Below are 26,881 nucleotides of genomic sequence, written 5' to 3' on the forward strand. Positions count from 1 at the left end.
AAGCTAAAGAGGAGGGAATGTGAACCAACATGTGCCAAGTGCAATTACTTCATTTTGGCCGTGAACTAAATAATACTCCTGAACTTATAGTGAAGGGGATGCAAATCAAGATGTTTCGGGATATAAACTTGTAATGAGCAACACATAGAGGATAGTTAATGTCGGAGCTTAGGATGGACCAGATACGAGAATATAGTGGGATCACCTGTGAACTTGTATAAGAGGGAATGCAAACCAATATGTTCAGCTTTCCATATGTGAGCGTCATGCCAAGTCGAGAGAAACAAGTCAATAATGCAGCTTTTGAAGAACAAGATGGCACGCAAAATTATTATCTAGTAGTATGACAAGTTTATTTGTACTACAAGGCTAGATAGCAGAGTGATAGCATGCCAAACTAAGTCCTTACTTTGTTAGCTTACAATGAAATATATACAAAACAATTTCATCAACTGTAGTACAGGGAATGCAAGCCAACATGTTCATGGAGTAAAAAATTGGCACAAACAACATAGTAGCAGGCCATAATTTTTGTAACAACGACTGAGCAAGATAAAGTTATGATGGCTAGATCTACAGAGCAGGGAATGTAAACCAGATATAGAAGTTACGATGCCAAAAGCTATAGAGCAGGGAATGCGAACCAACATGTGCAATTACTTAAAATTGGCCATGAACTAAATAATAGCAGGATGTTACTATAATACCTATAATTTTTGTAACAACGACTGCGCAAGATAGAAGTTATGATGGCTACATCTACAGAGCAGGGAATGCAAACCAAAATGTTCAATCGCTTAAAGTTAGCAATGAAGTAGAAAATAGCAACGTGTTATGGTCATAGCTAGGAATGAACTAAAAGAGCTTCAGACAAACAAACATCTGAACCCAGAACATGGCGCTAAAACAAGGGACTTACATTAGGAGAAGCACTCTGTGGGAGTCACAACAGATCTTCCTGGGGTTGATAGATCTGGTGATGAAGTACGCTACATGTGCTACTTGGGGTTGGAGAGACGGCCATTACACTTCATGGTTACTCATCTCATCTGCAAAAAAGTAACGGCGCGTCGTTAGCACAAACAGGTTCCCCCAAGATTAAACAAGAACTTGCAGGCAAGCAATAGAAAAGCGACAGTAGAAGAGTTTAGATCATGCACGGCGCCGGTGAAGTAGATCCGGTTCATGCACAGCGGTGTCGGTGAGCAAGATCCGATGCGGTGGAAGACGGATCCGGCGAAGCGGCTAAGTCAAGCGATCGGTAGACTATTTGGATGAGCATATGGTTTTGAGGTACGGCGGGGATGATCCGGTCCGGTTGATGACGGCGTCGATGAAGGCTCCAGCAGCCGGATGATGACGAGGATCGCGAGGGCTCGGGTAGGCCAGGGAAGTCCGGCGGGGATGTTCCGGTGCGGTGGTCGTGGAGGTGGGAGAGAGGGACTTGGGAAGTTCCGGTGGGTGGTCTGAGGGAAATGAATTTTTTCTGGGAGGGTTTCCGGGCTAGGGAGGTGGTGATCCGAAAAATGACGGGCATACCCCCACCCCCCCACCAACCGACCTTTCTGTCATCTCCGCAGGGGTAGAATGGGAATTTGGAAGCGTGTCAAATTTTTTGTATTTTGTGGGCGGGAAGTTTTGCCGCTATGAGATTTTGAATTTGGCTAAGGTCCAACTATAATGATTAAAAAATGTGAGACCGTACTAGTACCTCTGTTCAAGGCCGAGTGCAAAATCAAATCATCATCACATTAAATACCGGTTACTACCATGATCATCATCTATCTCTGAAATTGGCTCATCCGCTAGATCTTGCAAATTATAGTGATAAAAAATTGTGAGACCGTACTAGTATTTCAGTTCAAGGCCGAGTGCAACATCAAAACATCATCACGTTGAAAATTTGTTACCCTGATCATGATCTATCTCTGAAATTGGTGCATCCATTGCAAAGTATAATGCTAAAATTTTGAGTGACCGTACTAGTACTTCTGTTCAAGCCCGAGTGCAACATCAAATCATCATCATGCTGAAAATTTGTTACCATGATCATGATCTATGTCTGAATTTGGCGCATCTGCTAAATGTTGCAAAGTATAATGATTAAAAAAATTGTGAGACCGTACTAGTACTTATGTTCAAGGTCGAGTGCAACATCAAATCATCATCACGTTGACGATTTTTTCTGTTACCATGATCATTATCTATCTATAAGAGCATCTCCACTGACATGACATCCTCTATTTGGGGATGCTGCTCCCACACCGGCGGCCCCAAAACGGCAGCCCCGATAGATTTTAAAATTTAAATTGACATCTAAAAACCCAAATTCATACGAAATTTATACCAAAGTAGCTCGAATTTAAACATAACTAAACATAAACTTAATCCTGGTCTACTGGCCGTCGGTAGGGGCGCTCGACGGCCCTGCCTCGTCGTTGTTCTTCGCCATTGCCGCCTGCTTCCGTGCCCGCTTCTCCTCTGTTGCTTCGCGCATCTGGCGGTGGAGCATGGCGGCCGGCGTCGCAGGGGCTTGCCGGCGGCGCTGTCCCCGCGCTTCCAGCCTTTCCCGAGAAGCTTCGATCTCGGCGCGTGTGGGGACCCCGGACTAGCTGTCCGAAATACCCTCTTATGTATACAGTTCACGTTCCCATGATCAGTGTGCCGTGAACACATAACCGAACTGATATCAAATTACATCATCCTTTACAAAACGGAATAAGAAAATTACAATAAAGTCACATGACCCATCTTTACAAGATAGCCTCGAAAGGCCTAATCTAATCATCAGAGTAGCAGAATCACTTCAGCAGCGTAGAGCCCAAGTCATCTGCCTTAACCCTACAGTAACTGATCGGGAAGACGTTCCTAGCTCGCATAGACGTCGTCAACTCCTTCTTCATCTGTCGAAGTCCTCCAGGTCTGGCCAAGTAAATAGCCAGGGACAAAGCCGTGAGTACATTTGAATTGTACTCGCAAACCATCAAGAAGGTGATAACAATTCTAACTAAAGAAGACAAGAGAGGAAGAATAGTTTCTCTGGTGGATATAGCATGTGAAAGAGAATCAGTTTCTCTGGTGGATATAGCATCCCACATCACAGTTGAAGGGGACACTAAGAAAGTCCTATGACATCTCTATATCTTTGTTAAAGCAGAGTTCCTCTACATGAAACACTAGGAATGGTCACCCTATTTTGTTTCATTTTCCTCGACCATCTCCACATGGTCGGCACACCATCTTTCCCGTACACTTCCGGTACTTCCAACACACATTTCCTTTGGAAATCATTTTCAAAACCAAAACTCGACACAGCTCTGTAACGGCCATCCCAACCGTCCATGACCGCGGACGCGGCTATTCGAATAGTTTTAACTCTGCAGAGTGTGCACACTTTCACCACAACTATCCGGATACCTATCGTGTGGGCATCATCCCCGCATAACAACATATGCCACGACGGATACCCGGACATAACCTTTCGCCCATTCGACTTAACACGAGGTCCTACCCTATGGAGTATGTACCTCCCCGGCACCGTGGCAGCTCACCTCCTATTGAGCGTGGCTCCACCGCCAAGCCAGGAGACCCATAGTGTCTTCCGGACGGGTCAGCCCCGAAGGCCTCCCGTTATACTATTGTCCCAACAATGACAACCCGGACTCGGGGGTAACCGTACCCTTGTATAGTTGTGCGGTGCCTCATGCTAAGAAGAACAAACGTCAAGTTAAGCCCCGTGCCCACGTTGGAGTAGCTATGGTTGCGCTGTGTAATTGTTTCGGGCGAATACAAAGAACCATGTGTCGTTTTTCTCAAAACTCAACTCACACACACACACATTCCTTTTCTCAACCATCTTTGACAAGATCCTTTTTGCCTTTATAAACCATACACTTGGGTAAGGTTAACTCACCCAAGGTTTTCATAAACATTTACAACAAGGTAAACCTTGAGGGGTTCCCAACCTAAAGTTTCATGAGTTGAACAACTATTTCACTACGGCCGAGATGAGAGTCATCACGCCATAGATGGTGTAAAAAGGGGTAATGGAGTGGATCATACTTGCTTAAGGTAAGCATGTATTATGATAACACAAGAAGGAATATACTTTCAGATTTGTGATGCTAATTATACAACTTAGATAGTGGAGTATCACTATCCAACATACTTTCCCATAGGGTACAAAGGCATATTCCTCTCAAGTTGAGAATATACCAAGATCATGACATTGATACCTCTATACTACAAAAAGGGAGTGGGTGTGGTGTAAGTTATTATCTCGAGAAGAGGCGTGCTCAGGTGAGCATACAAGCTAACCAAGTGGAATGGCATGGCTAAAATTCCATGCATCCCAAAACACAAAGATAGTACTGGAGTATCACCACTAGGGAGTACCCCACTAGCAACCATACATAGATGACAATAAAAGAGAGATCAACACACATAGAATCAAGTTGCTTTGGATATCAACAAATGACGTCCAACTGGACACCAAATCAGAGATCAAAAGATGGCTTGCCTTGGTTGGCTTATTTGTCCCTGGACTTCTTCAACTTCATCAATATAAGAATCCTGTCAATATAAATAAAATCCTTGTCCGAACCACTTCTTCTTCTTCTCTGGAATCGTTCGCATCTATCGTCGGAAAATATAAAAGGAACACAATCAATCACATTGCACCAATCATAACAAGCATGCAACATTCAACAATCAACAAGCAATAGCTAACCACCTTACTACGGGCTAACATACAAAGAACTTATAGATACTACAAAGCAACTAAAAGAGAACCCATTTTATTTACCTAGTAAAGGTATGAGAGTATCATAACTTAGCAATTGCCTCTCTCGGTATCACCATGGCACAACTAAGTATCCCCTGGTAGATAACATCATAAAGAGGACAAGTGCATTAGTTGGGCATTACAAACATTCATATTATTTTTTGAAACATTTTTGGAAAAGCGGGAAATCATTCTCTCTATTTTGTAAAGCTTACACAACACTACACAAGAATAGGAAGTAAATGATATGCCACACCATTTGAAGACTTAAGCCAAACAATAGAACTAAGGTTAAGTTGCAGAGGTTTTGTTTTGCAAGAATAAAACATTGGTTGACCAATTTTTAAATAAAAGAGTGGGCAAAGGTTTAAAAAAAATAAACTAAAGAGTTTTGGTTCAACAATCCATGTCACACATACACATTAGTAACAGTAAGAAATATGCATGAACAGAGACTAACACTATTTTTCCTAGATGGCCAGTACTAATACAAGACTAACCCAATTGGATTCACTCAAAAATATTAAACCTACAAATTTAGGAATTTGTTTGAATCTGGCTGTACAGAAAACAAGATCTGTAAGCCATAAATCATAGAAAAATCCTAAAAATATGAGACCACTGGTATTTGAAAGATATTTAAACAGAGATGCATACACAATTGGATTTGGGTTCAAATAGTTTCTGAAACTCTCACAAATGGAGTAACAAGGTTACTGTATGTCTCTACCAATTTCTTTACAACTGGATTTTCATAACAGATAAATGTTTGAAACTTGTTGGAGATGATTAAGAAAACATACAGCAGTCCTACAAAGTTGGAATCACTCAATTAGGTTCAAAGATGGATTTTTGGTGATTTAAAAACTAACAGCCATGTCTGCAGAACACACAGAACAAGTTTAATTCACCACAAATAGTACATGATTCATAAAAATATGAGGTCAGTTGCATCTGAAAGGTATTGAAAAGGTGGTTCTTACCCAGTTTGTTTCATTCAAAAATTCGTTCCCAAGCTCCTGATTTAATTCGACCAAGTCAGATCTGACCAGATCTTGACCTGTGAACCATTTCAGTTTCAGGAGGTCAATCGAAGTGAAACCACCGCCAAAATGAAGGTATTGAAGAGGGCTTTCACCACGGACAATCCGTAACGAATTTGAGGATGAGACCAACGCCAAGTTGTAGATCTTTTCAATACCTATCCGCGGAACTTTGAATCACTCGATTTGGCCTTTGCTCAAGAACTTCAGATCTGAGGATAGCTCAAGCTTCTCCATGCTTGGACCAACATGCACCTGCATCAAGATCCAATCTTAGCAAGGGAGGAAGAAGAAGAGGAGAGAAAACCATCTAGGGTTGGGGAGAAGGAGAGGGAGGCTCTCATGGTGAGGAGGAGCTTGAGGGAGAGGGAGAGCTTCATCTTGGTGGCTTGCCATGGCCATGGCCGGCCATGGGAGCAAGGGGAGCACCATTTTCGTGGGGAAGTGGAGGAGGAGAGTGTGAGGGAGTGGAGGAAATAGTAGGGAGTGAAAAGAAATGAGGCAAAGGAGAGGAGGTGTGGCCGGCCAAGCTCCTTATAAAGAGGGAGGATGGTGGCTGCCTCCTCATTGATTGGGTGGGTTGGGAGGCTGCTCATTTATTGATTGGGGTAGTTGGGAGGCAAGTCTTGTAGAGGAAGAAAAATAGAGAGGAATGGCTGGCCAAAATTGCCATGCATAGACAATGGCCGGCTCCATCCTTGCCAAACATAAGTGAACAAACAAAGAGATGCACAACATCCATGTGTGTAGGCCAAGGCATGATGTTGAGGAGATGACGTCAATGAGTGACTTTAATGATGATAAGAATATGAGTGGATTCATATAGATAAAAAGAAGTGTGAGGTGATATGTACTCTAAGGATAATTCCCACCACTTTGGTTGTGACAAACATAAGATGAAAATAGATCCAAAGGTATAGTTGAAGAATAAAACTTTTTATTTGAATTCAAAATTGAAAAGATCGGCATTGACCACATGCAACAATGCATGAGCATGCCAAGGTAGATGGGTAATGTTGATTTGATGAAGTAAGAATGAAAAGAGAGAGGTATTAATAAACATTGGTGCCAATGTTGAGGAATGAAGCACTTTGATCAAGTGATCAACTTGGCCAAAAGATGATGGTGGTGATGGTGGTTTAGACAATTGTAGAGCAAGGCTAAGAGAGATGGTGAGTGAAATAACCATACTCACAAGGATGAATATGGTGGCATAAGCCATCAACATGAGGTCAAGATGATGATGGTAAACCATACAAGAGTGAGATGTGATGAATGAATGGAAGTTGTTAATTAAATCTGGAACTTTACAGAGGTGGGTCTCCACCACTATGAGAGTTGATAAAAATGTTGGATAGGGTTTATATTGAACTTTCCTTTGAAAACATTTTGAAAGAGATCCAATGATTTTTAAAACAAAATGGGTCTACTTGCATAATAATGCCAAATAGATTTTTCCCTTGTGTTATCAAAAGGTGCAAGGATGGCACATGTACCAAAACCATGCACTTAAAAGAAGGAAGAAAATCAAATGCCTTTATAGAAAGTCTTTTTGGGTTGAAGGGAATGGGATGATACAAAATACCATCCACAATCTCTCTTGTTATTTGAAGAAAACATTTAAGGAGTTTTAATAACAAGGAGTGATTTTTGTGGCTAAAACCAGGGAAGAGAAACAATAGGGTTTTTGAGAAAGAAAACTAATTTAGGAAGGAGTGTTCTCAAGGGTAGATGGTGGCTACAAAATGTACCCATCATACCTACTCTTGGTTTTGTGGATATTAAAATTGGATTAAATAAACACAAGAGGTAAAAGAGGAAGAAGTGATCTGGTGCTGAAACATTGGATAGGATACCAGATCAAGTGATTATAAGAGTTGCAAGTGGAGGATGTGACATGTAAGATGTGGAAGTTGCAGAGGGTGTTGTATAGAAGAGATCCATGCACTGAGGTCACCAAAAACAGTTGTGGGTGCTAAGAGATCAACTGCCAAAGTTGGAATCTTATAAGTAGGCACACTCATGTTGCCATCAGGAGGGAGGTTTGATGTAGTAAAAAGAAAAACAATTCTTCCTAAGCCACACATGTGTTTTATTTAGTGAGTTGCTTGTTTAACCACTAGAGGTGTTGTTATTAAGGGTAGCTCAAAACAAAACTCAACAAGCAAATCAAGACAATTTATCTACCAACAAATCAAGGCAATTCATCATAACAAACAGATCAAGGCAATTCATGTTAATTAGTCTATAGAAAAAGTTTTTGTTCCCCCTAATTTTTGCACTTTGGATAATTAAACAAGGTTGCAAAAGTTGGGGTGTTATAGCGCGCCTCGCCTGCTGGCGAGCGAACGCGTCCTGGTGGCGATGAGCGTTGAGCTCTGCGAGCTTCTGTCGCTCCGCCTCCTTGAGGCGGCGTCCCGCCTCCTCCGTGACCGCTCGCTGGCGCGATATCTCGAGGACATGCTCGAGGTTCGCGTCGTTGACGAACTCGCGCTCCTCCTCCCTCAACCGCTGGTATCGTTGTGCATTCAGCGACGCGAGGATCGCCGCCTGCTCCGGGTCGGCGGGGGCCTGCGGCGGCTTGCCCGACTGCGCTGACTCCTCGATCCGCCGCCTCTGCTTCCGCTTCTGCTACGTAGACATCATGCCAGGACTCGAACCGTGGGTCCTCGTCCTCGTCGGAGCTGTGCTCGTCGTCGGCCTGCAGCTCCGGCTCCGGCTCCGGCTGCGGCTGCCGTGGTGGTGGAGGCAGCGCGCGGCCGTTGAGGCCAAGCATCGAGTAGGTGGTCTTCAGACGGCGCGGCATCTTGATGTGGAGAGTAGAGAATGGAGCGGCGGTGGTGGACGGCGTACGTCCTATATATCTAGCGGTGGCAACTACCCACATTTACGGCGACTGGACGCCGCGTGGCCAGTCGCTGCCCTCGTGGCCAGTCGCTGCCTCGGTTTCCGCGCGGGAGGCCATTTAAACGCCGACGACCAACCTTCCCGCGTCGTGGCCAGTCGATGCGAACCGTCGCGTCCTCTCACTGACAAGGCGCCTCCACCAGCGAAAACCATCGTTCCGCGAGGCACCCGGAGCGCCTGATTCGCGCCCCTGGCGAAGGGGCCGGCTCGGGGATACCGGCGATTCTACTCGGCTCGACAAATAGCCGGCGCCGTTTGGAGCGCACCGGTGCGAGCCCTAAAAGGACGCCGGCCCCCAAATCGCTATGGGTGCTCTGAATTTGGGGCGACCGCTAAATCTTGCATAGTATAATGATAAAAAATTGTGAGACCATACTAGTAGTTCTGTTTAAGGCCGAGTGCAAGATAAAATAATCATTACATTGAAAATTTGTTACAATGATTGCAAACTATAGCAATAACAGGAAAAAATGCTCAAGGATTACAATAACAGCAAAAATTCTCAAATACAACAACAAGTCGAAATAACTCAAATGATACAAGCCATACAAATGGCATCATCGGCAAAACTGCATTTCTGTTAGGTAGAATTCATCGGAGTGCAAGTAACAGCTAGCTTTCCATTAGATCTGCAGAGTAGATTATTAAGGATCTGCTCAATCCAAGCTTGCCTATTTTTCAATTCATGTATCTCATTGACTGTTATGATGATATTTGAATCTCTTTCATCTCTTTGCTGCTGAATTATATCAATTGATTCGTGTGCAAAGGCAGCGATTGTTTGCGCTGGAATGGCTGGGATAGTAGCTATCATCTGACAATCAGATGAATTGGCATTGTCACAATTTGTCTTTGTGGAAAGACCTGGACACTTGATGTACATGCCTTCGCCATCTGCCTTCCTTGCTCTATTCAGGGGCTGAAAACAAGACAGTGCAAGTTACAGAACCATACAATTTGAGAAAACAACCATATTATTAGTTGTCACAGATTTTTGCAAAGCATCAAAACAGATGGCAGATTTTCACAAAGCACAAGGCATAATATAACAAAGCAAGCTATCAACCCCAATGCAACAGGCAGAGCAACCGGATGGCAAATATGAACAAAATAAATCAAGTAACTAGACGATCTGCCTAATAAAATAAGCCAGGAAAGCGCATAACATTGTCTATTAAAATTGACACTTGGAAGGGGTGCTTCAGATCCCTTAAGTTCCACAAAAGTGGTCATGTGGACAAAACTAGCCAGACATTGTGCGGTTGGAGAATCTCCAACCCCTAAATTTCATTATTTTAATCATCGGCCAGCCATGGGAATGCCTCGAGATAAAAGAGAAATATATCCATTTGGTGCCAAATATAAACGAGCAGGACCAATTAAGACAGATTAGACGGCAACCATTCGGGATTCATATAAAGCGACATATTATTTCAATGTTTAACCCATGAGCGCAATATAAGGGAAGGAGAAACAAACAAATGAACCATTTTGTGCCTAAAAATAAAAGATGGGTCAGCCAAAAAGTAACAACAAATCTTATTTATGATACCTACTGAAGGTGGATTTCCTACTACAGAAGGTGGCATTGGATTAATCAACAGTGAAATCCGAAAAAAGTCTTACAAAAAACAAATATGCTCATTATATCCCACAACAAGCATGCCAGATAGTCGCAAGGTTTATATGTTTTAATCATCAGTCAACTCAATGAATCAAGGACTAATAACCAATTGAATCATCATCGACTCATATTCACCAAGCAAAACATTCTTATCATTATGGAAGAAATCCAAGACATAACGGTATGAGGAAGTGCATGAGCAATCAAACATTATGTGGCTGGAATAAAATGCCAGGATCATTTAAGTTAAGCGAGAACAATTAAATTGGTTTAATCACGATCAAACAAAAAAGATTAGACAGGCAATAGAACAAGTTTGAGAAGCTAGCAGGAAAATGAACGAAGACGTGCAGTCATACAAATAGCATGATTTATTTCAAACCAGTTATCCTATCTATATGGAGAGTAAATGTGTTAAACACAAACTGGTTCCAACACGATAAGCATATCAATACAAAAATGAAAGGTACTTACTGGATTATAGGGGTGATTCACTCCACGATTTGATGTGTTCCATGTGATAGTGCAACATGAAATTACAGCAAAGAGTTAGGGTTGCAGCTCTTGAAGAACAAAAACAATGAAGAATTTAAATGTACCAGAGCAATGAGTTCACACATGTACTACAGGATGGCAAAAGGATAGCAGAAAGGAAATAGTAATTGGCATTTACCGTCATTGTTTACAACAAAACAGATGGAAATTATAATGTAAAACCTTGTGAACACGAGGAAGAGCGAGAATGGCGGAATATAAAACAACATTTTGCAACGAACAAAACAGACGGCGGCTATGGTCCCAAAGACACAACCTGTCACACGAGAATAAGAAAAGCAAACAAACATGTAGGTTTCCTAACAAAAATAGATGAATTACATAGCATGCAATTACTGTTCTAACATTAGGACGAACTAGATAGATATTATAGGGGTGTTTCTTGAGAGTTTATAGAGCAGGGAACGCTTTGTTAGTCTTAGTATGAACAAGACAAAATTAATACTATTTTTTGCAACACACAGTACAATCATAGACGCTCACACGTACATACATACACTCATCACTCAAGCACACACACTACCCCTTCGAGCACCTTCAGGAAACTGCATCCAAGAAACTGTTCCGACGGTATTGAGATTGACGAAGTCACCACTAGCACCACAATGTCATCGGGAACGCCGCATCCCACAGAAGAATATTCCTCCATTTTTGAGACACCAAAGCGTTAAATCTGGGGGTGCCACTGCCCTCCTAACCATCCAAACACAGGTTGGTTCTCAGTGATTTGGTACTTGACATGTACTACATGATATCTAAAATGAAGTCGGTGTCAGGCTAACAAGCAGGGTGCGGCGTCGTTGCTTGACGTGAGTCGGTGTGATGCCATCACAAGATGAAGTGCATGGTCCATGTGATCTGGATTAGGGGATACTAGCATAATACCCGTGTGTTGCAACGGGTTAATAACGAAAGATGGCTCCCTCCAAATATAGAATAAATGGAATATAATCGCAATGTCTATGTCCAGGATGTGTGGCCACATGGTCCTCATTTTTCTTTAGAATCTGTGGTACGTCAAGATCATACAATGTGCACTATTTTTTGTCATCAACGAGACAACTACGATGCTCGATCGACCGATCCGAGTTGATCAATCGACCGATCTAATTAACATGTTTGAACAAACGATCGAATAATTCATAGTATTTATTGAATGATACTCCCTCCGTGCCAAAAATAAGGCGTCTAAGGATTAGTTAAAAGTCAATGTTTTTAAAGTTTGACCAAGTTTACACACAAAAATATAAATATTTACAATACTAAATCATTATCAATAGAGTCACCCTAAAGTATAATTTCTTAATATGTCAATTTGATATTGTAGATGTAAATATTTTTTAAAATATTTGGTCAAAGTTTGTAAGGTTTGACTTTTGACCAATCCTTAGACGCCTTACATTTTGGGACGGAGGGAGTATATCGTAAAAGGTGCCCGTTTTACACCATCTTTTTTAACAAAACACGGTACAATATAAATGCTCACTAAATGCATACTCGCTCCTACGAACGCACAAATGCACATGCAATCTCTATGAACACCTTCGAGATACTTTGTCTGAGAAACTGATTTGTCGAGAACACACGTCGAAACGTGGCCCCAACTGAACAGATATTTCTCTTTATTAATGAAACACCCACGCATGAAACATGGTCTTTTTTAGGGAGAATGTCACTGCGCTCCAAAACATGTGGTTGATTCTTGTCACTAACCTCTTAAAAGCTGCAGGGTATGAAAGCTTTTTTTTAAAGGATTTTTAGTTGCATAAGTGTTGAGATTTGTATGTCCTACGAATTTTAAAGGGAAAATGCATGCACGTGCAAAAATTAGGAAAAGAAACCTAGAGTCATATAGGTTGTCACTGTATGTTTGCGAATGAAAGAAAAGTTAGAAAATTTAAAGTAGCACGGCAAGAGGAGCCTAATCAATGGGTCTCTTTTGGCCTTTTTCTTTTTTGCCGATTGTGTCGATCGTAGGTTGTCACTCGTATTTTGAATCTCCCTGGTGTATAAGCAGTACAGTATACTAGATATTGAATCATAGACCAGGGAAGACAAGTACAGTAGTACAAAAATACTGTAATGTCTACATTGCATGATGCTGATCTACCTTGCGTTAGTGTTTGTACTTTGTAGTGGTAGCTAAGTGGTGCAAAGAAGACATATTTGTAATTTCTACAACTAAGATATGTCTATATACATCCGTATTAGACAAAATTAAGACACCTCCTTTTAGACGAAGGTAATATTAATTTTGAATCTCTTTGTACTAATGTTGATGATTTTTAATAGATCTTCAGAGGTCGTAGAAAAAAAACTAGGCTCCTCTCGAGAAACAAATAAGCATACAATTAATTAAGTACGTGGGCGGTTATTTTTTTTTTTGAGAAACACAGTACAAACGCAGGCACTCATATACACGTGCATACACTCACCCCTATGAACGCACACACGCACACCCTACCCCTATGAGCACCTCCAAAAGACTGAGCCAGCGGATTGGATCTTGAAATTGACGAAGTCACCACAGGCGCCTCGCTGTCGACGGGAACGTCGCCTCCCACTGAATGAATATTCCGCCTTTATGAGACACACAGATGTCAAACCTGGGGTTTGAACTCTGGTGGGCTGGGGGTACAACCACCCACCTAACCACCCAACCTCACGTTGGTTCTCGTGGGCGGTTATTATTATTTTAACAGGGAAACTGCATTCGTGCCCTATGGCCTATCATCTTCAAAACCGTCCAAATGCATGCATCTAGCGACGGGCGGTTTGCAGGCCCTGGCGTGGCGGTTAACATTCGTCTTCCTCATTTCGTCTTCTCCCTGACACTCTCGCCTGTGCCCCTCTCTCGCTACCCTCCATGGAAGCGTTCTACCAAGGACACACTTTCCTCGCTCATGGAACAACCACCATTACGGCGAACTATACCAATATGGCGTCTAAGGTGGAGGAACACATCAACAAAATCGAGTTGATACTGGAGAAAGAAGACTCGTACAAAATTGTTGGCCTAGACGTAGAGTACACCTATGAGCCTGAACAGAAGGCTGCCCTCATACAGTTGTGCATGGGCACAGCATCGCCTCCCCGTACCAGATTTCCTCGGCCGACCAGCCCTGCCCCAAACTCGCTGACTTTCTTGGCATGCCTGACATAACATTTGCAGGTGTTGACATCGGCAACGACATTACCAGGCTTGGGCGTTGCAACCTCTCAGTGGCAAACTTCGTGGACATCCAGAAAAGGTGTAAGCCTGCCGATTCCACTAGTAACAATAAGGATTCGTTGGCTGACTATGCTGCGGCAATTATAGATAGCCAGTACAAATCTATCATGAAAAAACTTACGAAAGAGGAACACAAGCTGTGGAAGCAGGTGCCCTTGTCCATAAAGCATATCCTGTATGCAAGCATCGATGCATACGCGACATATGAGGTATACAGGCGAATAGTGAACTTTGAGAAGGGTCAACAAAAATTTGCGGAATTCCAGGACAGCGGGAGTAAGAGGAAGAAGAAGAAGAAGAGCAACATGGTACAGGCTGTGGAAGCTGAAGAGGAAGACCACTGATAAGTAGTTCTGTACATCCAGCTATATTTTATCCTAGTGTTAAAAGTAGTACAGTACTAGTATGTATACGATCGTGTGTGTATGCACCCAGTGATAAGTAGTTCTGTACATCCAGCTATATTTTATCTTGCAAGTAGTTTTAAAAGTAGTACAGTACTACTGTAGTATGTACGATCGTGTGTGTATGCTCCCAGTGTCATGAGTACATAACTGATGATAATAATACTAATATGTATGGTAGATCTTTTTTTTATCTTGCATACTCCCTACGATCCATAATAAGTGTGCCGTTTCACTCTAACAGCATCCACTGTGTTGTCCACAACAGCTATCCTCGTCCACAAGCAATAAGTGTAGTCCATGCCCATATATATAGTGGACACGTACAAGCTTTTGGTTGCCCATAAGTAAATAGTAATTATTTTACTCTGTGCTCTATCTTGCATGTGTGTACTTCTAACAAATATGTGCGTCCCAGCGTGTGCCAAACTTAACCTTATACTGAGGAAAATGGAAGTATCTATAGCTACAATATGTCTAGATACATCTATACATTAGAGTCAAGTAATGTAGTTGCTGTTTCAGTAATCTTGTGGTTCCCATAGGTGGTGCCTTAAATGACAAAAGTCATGGCCATATCTAAACCATGATTAAGCCGAACCTCTGCCCCAAGACATGGCATCTCTTCTAGTAGAATGCTCTCCGTCCATAATAAAATAATCAATGGATGGGACTGGATACCTTTGTTGGGAAGGTATCGTCACCTGCCGAGTAGGGTGTATGTAGGCATCCTATCACGTCAGGACAGCTATCCAGTAGTAATATCCATCTCCCAGTGACCCAGTCTATGTGTGTGTCTTGTCTTGTCGATCCATGGACATGGCACCTATCGAGGTACTCCACTGCTGATGATTTTGTAGAGTACGTATATTTATATGAGCACGATGCTTTGTACAAAGTTGTCCCGGTCACCTCAAGGTTGCATTAGCAGGACGAAAAACAGTTACTCCCTTTCTTGTTCTTTTTCTTTTGTTGTCACATATTTGAAACAAATAAGTTCAAGTTATGTTCCTGATGATGTTACCCAACAATAGAAGCGAAACTGAAATAATAGTACAACTCAGACAGTGTTAGTACTAGTACTTTACTAGAGGTTACATCCGCATTAGCACTATACTAGTACGTATCATCATATGGAGTAGGAGTACTTATTTTGAGGATTAATTGTTCTCCTTCTCGATGCGAATGTAGAAACGCAGCAGCTTGGAAGGTCCACCAAGCACCAGGTACAGCGGCGGCACCGAGAGGAACGACGTGAGTTCATCAAACGCGACATCGCCCGGCAAGGCGTAGCTCGACGCCTCCAAAGACACACTCACGGTGTCCGCCCTGCTCCTCGCGTGCGCCAACGAGCACGACGCCGGCCCATTCGCCCACATCTTTGCCGTGTACAGAGGCCACACGCACGCGGCCGCCCTAACGCACATGGTAGACACGATGGTGGTCGAAGTCGAACCGAGCACGCTGATGATCAGGACGAACACGGCGCCGTCCTCCCCTTCGGCGATGATCCGCAGGCACGGCGAACCCGGCACCGGCACCTGGAACACTTTGGTCGTGTTGTACGGCGGGAGCTTGTGCACTTGGATCGAGTGGGCCGCTGCGAAGTGGGCGACGAGCGCTGTTGGCGGGGCGGCGAAGTCGTAGCCGGGCTCCGTGCAAGCGCAAGGGGCGTGCGGGCATGCAATCTTGTGGTCGTGGACCTGGTGGTAGGCCACCAAGCTCCCGCAGCTGTTGTGGGGGCACTCAACCGTCGCCGCTGATACAACGGCGTCCATTGCCGGGTCCTGCTCGAATCCGCCGCGGGGTTCCACGCACCTATGGCACCGGTTCCCGGGAAGCTCGCTGAGGCTGCGGGCAGCCAAATGATTACCCTTGCACTGCACAAATCAAAGTTCGTGGATTCCCATTTTTGCAGTAGTGAACCCACAAAAGAAACATCAATGGAGTGTGGGAGGGAAAGGGATCGACCTTGAAGACGGGGGGCTGGAGGGGCTGGGAGCAGAAAATGCAGTGAAGCACGGTGGAGTCCATCTTCAGGGTAACGGTGATAGTTTCCAGCATTGCGAGCGCGCGAGGAGTATGGCCTATCGATGGCCTCTCTTATCTCCTAGCCTCGAGGCTGGAGTACTCTATTTAAGGGGATGGGAAGGGATTTTGCTTAAGACGAGGAAAACCCAATATAGTACCTCCATCTCAAAGCTTAAGGCTTATATTATTTTTAGAAAGTCAAATTATGTCAAAATTGACTAAGCATTTACCGAAAATCATGGTAGTTAAAAAATGTGTATCTCCACCATCATACTATTTGAGACTATATTTGTGATGGTAATAGGCACAACTACATACACAAAAATTGACATCATCTCGATTATTAGTTATTTGGACTCAAGGGATGAACTTTTTGGAACTGTGCATTAAGCACCGGTAACCACTTAGGGCTTCTTTGATTCATAGGATTGACATAGGAATTATGTTGGATTTGATTCCTATGGGAAAATTTCAATCCTACACCTTTCCTATTTCTACACTCTCCACATTCCTTTGAACCAAAGCAGCAGTGCTTCTTTGTTTTTTATAGTAAGTGAAAGGACATCCAAAAAACAGGAGAAATGATCTGGAAGTGCACATAGTTTTATATAAATCAGATGGAGGGGTTACAGTTACATATAGTTGGAGTATTCACTTCCGATTCACAAAAAAAGGAGTATTCACTTCCACGCTGCATTATTATTAAGTATAAGTACTACTACAAACAGTTCAGCACAAATATGAAATGAGGAATCCATAAAAAAATAGCAGCCGTACGAACAATCAAGTACTTTTTAGCGAAATTTATCATTCCTCATGACAAATTGACAGTTTTTTCAACTACGCAAAGTAGCAGTAGCTACATCTGCTTGCATATGCGAATGTAGAAACGCAGCTCCTTGGACGATCCGAACACCAACGAGGTATGGCCCCGGCACAACGAGGAACGACGTGAGCTCCTCAAACACGACAGCCGCCGTACGACGCTGCCGGAAGCATCGGCAGACATCTTCACGACATCCCGCAGCTGCAGATTCGATTCCCGAGGACGGCGGCGGGCCGTGCGCCAGATCTTCACCAGAGCGGCCACACGGATGTGGCCGAACTGACGCATACCAAAGACAAGACAATGGCCGGGCCGAGCGCGTCGATGTACAGGACGAACACGGAGCCGTCATCCCCTTCGACGACGAGCAGCCTGCACGGCGAGCACGGGTGCGTCATGGTCACCCGGAACTCTATGGACTTGCCATACTCTAACCTGTGCACCTGAATCGAGTGGGCCTCTGCGAGGTGAACGAGGAGCGCTGACGGTGGGGCGGCGAAGTCGCAGCCCTGCTCCGTGCAGTTGCACCGGCCGTGCGGGCACGCGATCTGGTGGCTTAGGGACTCGTGGTAGCTGACGATGACCCCGCAGCCGTCGTGGGAGCACATGACCTACGCCGTTCCAGCGATGTTGTACGCGATGGCCTCCAAATTCGTAGCGTTTATTTCCATAGTGCCGTCCATCGCCGCCAGTTGGTTGAATCCGGAGCCGCGCTACTCTTCTTCTCGCGCCGTTTACTTGGAACCTCGCCGACGGTGGCAGCGGCAGGCCTCATACCACGTTGCAACTCCGATCAATATTAATTGATGGTAAAATGGATGTATCTACAACTATAATGTGTGTAGATGCATCTATATTACCATCAAATAATATGAATCGGAGGGAGTACAAGGAATGACAGTTTAGCACAAGTGACACCAGCAAATAAAAATCAATGGACTCTCAGAGGAAAAGGGGGCGACCTTGTTGAACTTGGGGCAAATCAATGGAGTCTGACAGACAAATGATGCGATATCTAAAGCCGGTTAGAGAGAGAGAGAGAGAGAGAGAGAGAGAGAGTGTGTGTGTGTGTGTCCGTGGCGGGGGGGGGGGAGAGAGTTTGTTCACTTCTTCTTGGTTTAAAACGAGGATTCGTACAAGGAAATAGAGCCCGCATGCTCGGCTGGGTAGACAGCCAGGAGTGACCCCAACATGGTCGTGCCACAAGGATTCATGTCAAATGAAAAGGGAAGCATGTATCTTTGAATCTTGTCAAATCCTAGGTTTGACCAAGATAATTTAAACAAGTTTAAAACATGAAAATGAAAAGGGAAGCATGTATCCTTCTTAGTCACTCTAAAATGAAGTTTTTGGGAGGTTTTTGAAATTTCCATGTTTGAAACCCAAAACCACTTCTCTTCATGCTTGACTTCATAAGACGGAGTTTAGGGGTTAGGGGGTAGATACATGATTTGTATGGTTTGATATATCTAGACCTTGTTTATCAATTTTAATGCTTACTATATGACATAAGAAGACTATGTGATTTTGTTTTTCATTTTTCTGTATGCACTATAATAATCAATCGAGTTTTTACACCAACAGGTCTGTCACTTACGTGTGGTGCCCACGCTTGAGGTCCCACACTTCAGTGATTACAAGTCACGTGCAATAGGTAAGCAAACTCCCAGCCATCTTCTTTGTCAATAGTAGACGCATCAGGATGCGTATTGGAAGTATGTGGGTCCTTCTGGATCCTTCGGCTGTCCCTCTCACACAAAAAAACAAATCTCTCTCATTCTCGGCCTCGCTCGACTCGCTCGCTCGCACCTCCTGCTCACTGACAAACCCTGCACAAAAGTCATCATCATTACCCGAAAAGTGGAGACACCATAATGCTCTCCCTTCTTCTCTCCTTCCGAGTGATCCTCTTCCTCCGAGTTTCACTCGACGGCAAACACCCATGTGCTGCATAGTAATAATAAACAGGTAGTAGAAAAATTGATATACGAATCCATAATTAAATATGTTAAACTAGGGTTTTGCCCAGTTCTACAAATCAAGGGTTCAAAAAAATCCAACTACGGGGTTCGAACAACACGATTCTAATCCAAGAATTTTTTCGACCTCATCCAAATGGCCTCAAACTATAGGGTTAGTATCTAGTGCAAAGATGTGTGAAAATGTATGCACTATGTGTGCTATAAATTGTATGTCTTTCAAATTTGAACCAAATTTGAATAAGTTTGAAATATTTGAAAAGGGGCTTTTGGCTTAAACGTTTGAAACCAAAACCACTTCTCTTCATGCATGCTTGACTTCATAAGACAGAGTTTAGCTAGGGTTCGAGGGTAGATACATGATTTTCCTGGTTTGAATATATGTCTAGACCTTGTTTATCAACTTAATTGAATGCTTACTATATGACATAAGAAGACTATGTGCCTTGGTTTTTCATTTTCTGATTTTTTTAAAAAATTATGCCCATTTGAATCTTGGTAAAATCCTAGGTTTGACCATGGTTTAAACAGGTTTAAATCATGGATATGAAAAAATAAGCATCTATCCTTCTTAGTCACCCCGAAATGTAGCTCTTGGGAGGGTTTTTGAAATTTCCATGTTTGAAACAAAAAAATCACTTCTCTTCATGCATGCTTGACTTCATAAGACAGAGTTTAGGGTTAGGGGTGTAGATATATACATGATTTTCTAGTTTGAATATGTCTAGACCCTGTTTATCAACTTTAATGCTAACTATAGACATAAGAAGACCATGTGCTTTGGTTTTCATTTTTCTGTTTTTTTTGAATTTTATGCCCGTATATTTGAATCTTGGTCAAATCCTAGGTTTAACAAAGATTTAAACAAGTTTAAAACATGAAAATTAAAAGGTAAGCCTGTATCCTTCTTAGTCACTCTAAAATGAAGCTTTTGGGATGTTCTTGAAATTTCCATGTTTGAAACCCAAAACGACTTCTCTTCATGTAGACTTCATACGATCGACAGGGGGTAGATACATGATTTGTCTGGTTTGGATATACCTAGACCTCGTTTATCAACTTGAATGCTTACGATATGACATATATAAGAAGACTATGTGCTTTTGTTTTTCATTTTTCTGATTTTTTTGAATTTTGTGCCCACCCATTTGTATCTTGGTGAAATCCTAGGTTTGATAATGATTTAAACATGTTTAAAATATGAAAATGCAAATGTAAGCATGGATCCTTCTTAGTCACTCTAAAATGAAGCTTTTGGCCGGGAGGTTTTTGAAATTTCCATGTTTGAAACCCAAAACCACTTCTCTTCACATGCTTGACTTCATAAGAGAGAGTTAATTATTTTAGGGTTAGGGGGTATAGATACATGATTTTTGTGGTTTGAATATGTATGGACCTTGTTTATCAACTTTAATGCTTACTATATGACATAAGAAAACTATTTGCTTTGGTTTTTCTTTTTTCAGATTTTTTTTTCAATTTTGATGCCCATTTGAATCTTGTCAAATCCTAGGTTTGACCAAGATAATTTAAACAAGTTTAAAACATGAAAATGAAAAGGGAAGCATGGATCCTTCTTAGTCACTCTAAAATGAAGCTTTTGGGAGGTTTTTCAAATTTCCATGTTTGAAACCCAAAACCACTTCTCTTCACATGCTTGACTTCATAAGACAGAGTTTAGGGGTTAGGGGGTATAGCTACATGATTTGTCTGGTTTGAATATGTCTAGACCTTGTTTATCAACTTTAATGCTTACTATATGGCACAAGAAAACTATTTGCTTTGGTTTTTCTTTTTGCTGATTTTTTTTTCAATTTTGATGCCCATTTGAATCTTGTCTAATCCTAGGTTTGACCAAGATAATTTAAACAAGTTTAAAACATGAAAATGAAAAGGGAAGCATGTATCCTTTTTAGTCACTCTAAACTCGGGTTTTGCCCAGTTCTACAGATCAAGGGTTCAAAAAAATCCAACTACGGGGTTCGAACAACACGATTCTAATCCAAGAATTTTTTCGACCTCATCCAAATGGCCTCAAGCTATAGGGTTAGCATGTAGTGCAGTTTGTGTGAAAATGTATGCACTATGTGTGTGCTATAACTTGTATGTCTGTCACTTACGTGTGGTGCCCACGCTTGAGGTCTGATAACCCACAAGTATAGGGGATCGCGGCAGTCTTCGAGGGAAGTAAAACCCAAATTTATTGATTCGACACAAGGGGAGGTAAAGAATACTTATAAGCCTTAACAACTGAGTTGTCAATTCAGCTGCACCTGGAAAAGCACTAGTAACAGGGGTGATGTGAAAGTAGCAGTAATATGAGAGCAATAGTAACAGTAACACAGCAGCAGTAATAGTAACACAGAGGTAATGGCACCAGAAGATAGTTGATACTACTTCCAGTGACATGTAGAACGAGTATATGATGATGAAAGATGGACCGGGGTTCCCAGCGATCTACACTAGTGGTAACTCTCCAATAACAAGTGACAAGTGTTGGGTGAACAAATTACAGTTGGGCAATTGATAGGATTGATAAAGCATTAAGAAAGAACATCAATTCATTAATCATGTAGGCATGTTTTCCATATATAGTCGTACGTGCTCGCAATGAGAAACTTGCACAACATCTATTGTCCTACCAGCCGGTGGCAGCCGGGCCTCAAGGGAATCTACTGGATATTAAGGTACTCCTTTTAATAGAGCACCGGAGCAAAGCATTAACACTCCGTGAAAACATGTGTCCCTCACATCACCGCCATCCCCTCCGGTTGTCCCGATTTCTGTCACTTCGAGGCCTTTGGTTCCGGACAGTGACATGTGCATACAACTTGTAGATACAATCTAAGCAATAAGTAGAGAGCTCAAATCTAAGATCATGCCACTCGGGCCCTAGTGACAAGCATTAAACATAACAAGATTGCAGCAACAATAACTTCACAAACTTTATAGATAGACTAATCATAATGTATCATCCATCGGATCCCAACAAACACAACACCGATTACATTAGATGGATCTCAATCATGTAAGGCAGCTCATGAGATCATTGTATTGAAGTACATGGGGGAGAGAATACCAACTAGCTACAGCTAGAACCCGTAGTCCATGGGGGAACTACTCACAGAGCATGATGGAGGCGGTGGCGTCGATGGAGATGGCTTCCGGGGGCACTTCCCCGTCCCGGCAGGGTGCCGGAACAAAGACTTCTGTCCCCCGAATTGGAGTTTCGCGATGGTGGCGGCGCCCCTGGAGTCTTTCTGGAGTTTCATCGATTGGTACTGCGTTTTTAGGTCGAAAGGGCTTAAATAGGCGAAGAGGCGGCGCAGGAGGGGCGACAGGGTGGCCCCACACCAGGTCGGCGCGGCCAAGGTGTGGCCCGCGCGGCCCACACGTGTGGTGGCCCCCTGGCTCTCCTCCGACTCTCCTTCGGTGTTCTGGAGCCTCCCGGGAAAAATAAGATCTTTGGCGTTGATTTCGTCCAATTCCGAGAATATTGCCCGAACAGCCTTTCTGGAACCAAAAACAGCAGAAAACAGGAACTGGCACTGTGGCATCTCGTTAATAGGTTAGTTCCGGAAAATGCATGAAATCATCATAAAGTGCAAGCAAAACATGTAAGTATTGTCATAAAACAAGCATGGAACATCAGAAATTATGGATACGTTGGAGACGTATCAGCATCCCCAAGCTTAGTTCCTACTCGTCCTCGAGTAGGTAAACGATAAAAAGAATAATTTCGGTAGTGACATGCTACTTACATAACCTTGATCATACTATTGTACATCATATGAGATGAATGAAGTGACTCAAGGCAATGATCTATAGTTGCTAACAAATAGATAACATATAGCAAAACTTTTCATGAAGAGTACTTTCAAGACAAGCATCAAAAGTCTTGCACAAGAGTTAACTCATAAAGCAATAGATTCAAAGTAAAGGCATCGAAGCAACACAAAGGAAGATTTAAGTTTCAGCAGTTGCTTTCAACTTTTAACGTGCATATCTCATGGATAATTGTCAACATAAAGTAATATGATGAATGCAAATAAGCAAGTATGTAAGAATCAATGCACAGTTGACACAAGTGTTTGCTTCTAAGATGGAAGGAAGTAGGTAAACTGACTCAACATAAAGTAAAAGAAAGGCCCTTCGCAGAGGGAAGCAGGGATTAAATCATGTGTTAGAGCTTTTTTTTTAAGTTTTTGAAATCATATAGAGAGCATAAAAGTAAAGTTTTGAGAGGTGTTTGTTGTTGTCAACGAATGGTAGTGGGCACTCTAACCCCCTTGCTAAACAGACTTTCAAAGAGCGGCTCCCATGAAGGACGTTATCTCTACCAGCAAGGTAGATCATCCCTCTTCTCTTTTGTTTACACATGTACTTTAGTTTTATTTATGGTTGACACTCCTCCCAACCTTTGCTTACACAAGCCATGGCTAACCGAATCCTCGGGTGCCTTCCAACAATCTCATACCATGGAGGAGTGTCTATATGCAAAATTAAGTTGCTAAATGATGAAACCTAGCAAAAAATGTTAAGAGAATAATAAATGAAGTTAATTAATTGGGGCATGGGAACCCCGCATGACTCTTTTTGCAAAATTATTGGATAACGGATGAAGCCACTAGTCCATTGGTGAAAGCTGCCCAACAAGATTGAAAGATAAAACACCACATACTTCCTCATGAGCTATAAAACATTGACACAAATAAGAGATAGTAAATTTTGAATTGTTTAAAGGTAGCACATGAAGTATTTACTTGGAATGGCAGGAAATACCACATAGTAGGTAGGTATGGTGGACACAAATGGCATAGTGGTTGGCTCAAGGATTTTGGATGCATGAGAAGTATTCCCTCTCGATACAAGGCTTAGGCTAGCAAGGCTATTTGAAGCAAACACAAGTATAAACCAGTACAGCAAAACTTACATAAGAACATATTGCAAGCATTATAATACTCTACACTGTCTTCCTTGTTGCTCAAACACTTTTACCAGAAAATATCTAGACCTTAAGAGAGACCAATCATGCAAACCAATTTTAACAAGCTCTACGGTAGTTCTCCACTAACAGGTTTAAACTACATGAAAAAACTTAATCATGATCTACTTGAGAGCTCAAAACAATTGCCAAGTGTCAAATTATCCGACATTATGAGGCATTTTCTGTTTCCAACCAAATAAAAATAATTATTGTAGCTTCCAACTTTTATCATTGAACATTAAAAGTAAAACGAAGAACAAGCGTTCATATGAAAAAGCGGAGCGTGTATCTCTCCCACACAAGGATTGCTAGGATCCATCTTTATTCAAACAAAAACAAAAATAAAAGCACACAGACGCTCCAAGTAAAGCACATAAGATGTGACCGAATAAAAATATAGTTTCAATAGAAGAAACCTGATAAGTTGATGAAGAAGGGGATGCCTTGGGCATCCCCAAGCTTAGACGCTTGAGTCTTCTTGAAATATGCAGGGATGAACCACGGGGGCATCCCCAAGCTTAGACTTTTCACTCTTCTTGATCATATATCATCCTCCTCTCTTGACCCTTGAAAACTTTCTTCACACCAAACTTCTCATAAACTTCATTAGAGGGGTTAGTACATAATCAAAAACTCACATGTTCAGAGGTGACACAATCATTCTTAACACTTCTGGACATTGCTCAAAGCTACTGGAAGGTAATGGAACAAAGAAATCCACCCAACACAGCGAAAGAAGCAATGCGAAATAAAAGGCAGAATCTGTCAAAACAGAACAGTCCGTAAAGACGAATTTTTGATAAATACTTCCGTTGCTCAAATCAGAAAACTCAAAACTAATGAAAGTTGCGTACATATCTGAGGAACACGCACGTAAATTGGCATATTTTTCTGAGTTACATACAGAGAAAACAGCCCAGATTCGTTACAGATAGAAATCTGTTTCTGCGCAGAAATCCAAATCTAGTATCAACCTTCGATTAGAGGCTTCACTTGGCACAACAAAACACAAAACTAAGATAAGGAGAGGTTGCTACAGTAGTAAACAACTTCCAAGACACGAATATAAAACAAAGTACTGTAGCAAAATAACACATGGGTTATCTCCCAAGAAGTTCTTTCTTTACAGCCATTAAGATGGGCTTAGCAGTTTTAATGATGCACTCGCAAGAAACAAGAGTAGAGGTAAAAGAGAGCATCAAAAAGAAAATCCAAAACACATTTAAGTCTAACCCACTTCCTATGCATAGGAATCTTGTACACAAATAAATTCATGAAGAACAAAGTGACAAGCATAAGAAGATAAAACAAGAGTAACCTCAAAATTTTAAGCATATAGAGAGGTGTTTTAGTACCATGCAAATTTCTACAACCATATTTTCCTCTCTCATAATAATTTTCAGTAGCTTCATGAACAAACTCAACAATATAACTATCACATGTAGCATACTTTTCATGATTCACAAACATATAATTTTTATCAAGCTCAAACATAGTGGGATTAAAACTTTCGAACACACTTTTATCAATAATATAACATGATGATTGATCAATCTCAAGAGATATGGGACTCATAGAATAAGTCAGGAACTCTCCAATCCCATTTTCATTAGTAGTACAATTAATATTATCAAGTAACATAGGACCATCATCTAGAGCTTTATCATAAACATTTGCTAAACAAAACTCTTTAGTACCATGCATTTCGACATCAGGCACAAACAAAGCATTATCGTAAGATTTATCAAAGTAGCATGGATTATCATATATAACAGTAGCATAATTATTCTCACAAGTTTTACTTATAGGAAATATTTCAAGAGAATCCACATGAACATAACATTCAACCTCTTTCGGTAAGCATGGAGGACAATCAAATAGTGTAAGAGATAAAGAGTTACTCTCATTAGAAGGTTGGCATGGGTAGCTAATCCATTCTTCCTCCTTTTGTTCGTCGCTCTCCTCTTCTTTTTCATCCAATGAGCTTTCAGGTTCATCAATTTCCTCCTCTTTTTCATCCAATGAGCTTTCAGGTTCATCAATTTCTTCTTCCACCGGTTCCTGCAAATTGTGAGTGCATTCTTGTGTATTAATGAGTCTCTCTTTATAATCAATGATATAAGGATTATCACTGTAGCATTCTATGCAACAATTAAGGATAGAAGAGACATAATCTTTAAGGTCCTTACAAACAGCACAAGTTTCATAATTCTCAACCATGAAGGACTCTATCTCAGAGGCTCCCATAAATACGACAAATTGTTCTACCTCTTCGAACCCATAATGAATATAGCAATTCCGATTATAGTTCTTAATTAAAAATTCCTCACTAAAGCCACATTGAAATTTAAGATGTTTAGTATCCTGTTGAGAGCAACAGTTTATATCATGGCGTTTAAGCAAGATTTCAGCCATTGTATTCAATTTTTCTATCATAGCACTCATTATTTTACCAGTTCTTGATTCTCTATAGCTATTATAACATTCTATGAGCTCCAAGTAGGTTGTCG

General features: G+C 41.9%; 1 long non-coding RNA gene across 1 annotated transcript; it reads right to left on the bottom strand.

The window, feature by feature from the left end:
- Positions 1 to 4,523: 4,523 nt before the first annotated feature.
- Positions 4,524 to 6,420, bottom strand: LOC127313224 (uncharacterized). Its single transcript, XR_007858841.2, has 3 exons — positions 5,767 to 6,420; positions 4,805 to 4,878; positions 4,524 to 4,635 (listed from the first exon to the last, which is right to left on the bottom strand). It is a non-coding gene; the product is annotated as an uncharacterized lncRNA (long non-coding RNA).
- Between the last annotated feature and the right edge of the window lie 20,461 nt (positions 6,421 to 26,881).

Source organism: Lolium perenne, chromosome 7, assembly GCF_019359855.2.
Source record: "Lolium perenne isolate Kyuss_39 chromosome 7, Kyuss_2.0, whole genome shotgun sequence".
NCBI classification, from domain to species: Eukaryota; Viridiplantae; Streptophyta; class Magnoliopsida; order Poales; family Poaceae; genus Lolium; species Lolium perenne.